Below are 2907 nucleotides of genomic sequence, written 5' to 3'. Positions count from 1 at the left end.
CGTGGTCCATTCGCTATAATTAATGAACCAATGTGTGGTGTATGTTGATACACATTATTATTTTTAAAAATCCCTATATTACGTTAAAACTTTTTATGTTATACATGAATATTTTTTTCAAATATATAATGACATGTATCCACCATTACAGTATCATACAGAAGGGTTTCATTGTCCTGAACATCCATCCCTGTGTTCTCTTCTACTTATGAGCCTTTTCTTCTACTTCCAGTCCCTGACAACAACTGTTTTTTTTAATGTCTTTATAGTTTTGCTTTTTCCATGCTACCATATAGTTGGCATCATATACTATGTATTCTTTCCAGAGTGGCTTCTTTCACTTAGCCGTATCCTTCAGAGGTTCTCCTGTGTCTCTTAGTGGCCTGATAGTGCATTTCTTTTTAGCACGGAGTACGACTCTGTTGTATGGATGTACCACGTTTGTTCATAGTCTACCCACTGAAGGACAGCTTGCTGCTGCCAAGTTTTGGCAATATGAATAATGAGTTGGTCTTTTGAAACACAAATACAATCCGAAGTACCTCGCGTACCCATAAAGTTGAGCTTATTTTGGTGTTTTTTTTTTTTTTTTTTTTGAGAGATTTTCACTGTAGGGCGTGTGCGCTCGCCAGACAGACAGAGAGAGACATAGAGATAGAAAGCGAGAAATCACCCCCCAGGGGGGATGGTCACGCCACAATCCCTTCTCCTCCATTCTCCTCTCGGGATCTTGGGCACGCACGCACACGTGCCTGGCGTGAGTTTTAAGCCACCGGGTCCGGGACACGAACCGCGGTTGACTACGTGGGAGCCCAGTGACATAGCCATTACGCTAACTGCTGGTTCCCCTTATTTTGGTATTTTGAGCCTTCACGATAAATCTTATTTTCTGTGTCTTTTTTTTGGAGAGGTTTTTGCATGTGCACGCTCGCTCTCGCACACTCTGTCCCTCTATAGTCCATTTAAATAAATAAGTAAATAAATGGATAATGTTGACCAAGATATTCCAGGCTCTGAATTCACCCATTAGCTTGAGAACACTCTAAAACAAGCTGGCTCAGAAATCAGCCCATTATATCTTTTTCACATTATATGCAGTGTAATGGTAGGGAAAAAAATAGGATTTATTTGTTGGAAAAGAGTGAAAAACACAGAAGAAGGCAAGTTTCATAAAAGTGGAGTGACAGCCTGAGGATCATAGGATAGAGTTTAGATATTGACATCAGGAATTTAATGGTATAAAATCTGTGGATAGCAATCTTTTGCTTGTGTTCAATGTGTTACTTTTTTTGGTTAATAAAAATCTTACTAACAGAGCCAGCAGGTGGCATAGAGGTTGGGGTGGCTGGATCCCACATGGCTGGCTGTGTGTTTTGACTCCCAGACCTGGTGGCTTGAAATACATGCCAGGCACGGTTGTGTGCATGCCCAAAAATCCTGAGAGGGAACTAGAGGAGGAGAGATTGCCAAGCTCCCTGGGGTGTGATTTCACACTTTTACTTCCTCCTATCTCTCCCTTTGTCTGGTGAGTATACATGCCCTATTGTAAAAACCAAGATAACAATAAATAAATAAAATTTAAAAATTCAACAATGAATTAAAAAAGAAAAATTTGAATGAGCCAAAAATTTGTGTGAAGATCTTGGCATTTGAGTTATATCTTTAAACTATTTGTGAATTGGATTGGTAGCTCTGGGAGAGAAATAGCATTCTAGGAAATTCTAGAAAGGTAGATTAGGGTCAGCTTGTAGAAAACTATTAATGCTGGGATATAAGGACAATTTTTTATTGTTAAAGTAGAGAGTAGTTTTCTGGGGCATGAACGTGAAGCCAGTAATATTAAAAAGGAAAGAATTATTTTCTTTTAAATTCTTATATGTTGATTTGTTTATAAAATATTTTAGAATGAGTTTTATGTCTTAAGAATATACATCTTTTTGTAGCTTCCAGCTCTATCATAGGCCAAACTATATTCCCTAGAATGCCTCATAAAAAGAAAAAGGCTTACATGAGTTGGCTGTTACTCTGGTACCTTATAGCAGCATTATAAAGATGTTCTGGTGTAATTATAAGCTAGAGAATAGTTCCTGAGGGACCAGCAGATGGTGTAACAGTTATATCTCTGGACTCCAGTGTAGCTGACTGTGGTTCGAGTCTCAGACCTGGGTGGCTTAAAACTCACAATGGCCACGTGTGTGCATGCCCAAAATCCTGAGAGGAGAAAGGATTGCTGTGTGGCCATTCAGGAGGTGGTTTCTCGCTTTCTGTCTTTCTGTCTCTCTAGCAAGTGCATGTGCCCTATACCCCTATTAAAAAAATTTTTTTTCTGAAATATTTTAGGAATTTATAGCCTTATTGAAATGCTGAGATTTTGTTCTTTAAAATGAATCTTTAATATATTAGCTTCTTTCTATTTTAAACTAATTTCTGTTCTTTTTAAAAAAATGTGAACATACTTTCTTCGTTACAGAACAGTGGCAGCTGAAGTTAGGAAGCAGATCTCTGGACAATACAGTGGTTCTCCCCAACTGCTCAAAAACCTCAACATTGTTGGCAATATATCCCATCACACCACAGTAAGTAGCATATTTAAAATATCTATGTTATGGGGTTTGCAGGTGGTGTGTTAGTTAAGGGTTCTGGACTCCCACATGACTAATCACGGTTCGAGTCCCAGACCTGGTGACCTGCCTTCTCACTTTCCCTCTCTCGCTGTCTCACTCTGTTCCTCTCTGGTCATATTTAAAAATAGATAAAGTTAAATAAAATAGTTCTTTATAAAAAAAAATGTATGTTACTGATCTATTACTGACTAGGTCATGGAAAAAAATACCACAAAGATGAGAGGCAACAGACTGAGTTTCATCACTGGTTTCATAACATTACTTTGTTATTGCTTCACTCTTT

The 2907-nt window shown here is 38.2% G+C and overlaps 1 protein-coding gene across 2 annotated transcripts in view; it reads left to right on the top strand.

Annotated features, from left to right (window-relative positions):
- The first annotated feature begins 2473 nt into the window (after positions 1-2473).
- The window catches only part of DOCK7 (dedicator of cytokinesis 7), a 213522-nt gene continuing 213088 nt past the window's right edge, over positions 2474-2907 (top strand). For both annotated transcript variants that reach the window (XM_006147525.3, XM_006147522.3), the window contains exon 1: positions 2474-2576. The gene's annotated coding sequence lies outside the window, so the exon portion shown is untranslated. The remainder of the gene's footprint in view (positions 2577-2907) is intronic.

This window comes from Tupaia chinensis, unplaced genomic scaffold (genome assembly GCF_000334495.1).
Source record: "Tupaia chinensis unplaced genomic scaffold, TupChi_1.0 Scaffold000215_1, whole genome shotgun sequence".
In the NCBI taxonomy this organism is placed as follows: domain Eukaryota; kingdom Metazoa; phylum Chordata; class Mammalia; order Scandentia; family Tupaiidae; genus Tupaia; species Tupaia belangeri.
This window is presented reverse-complemented; position numbering and strand designations above follow the sequence as displayed.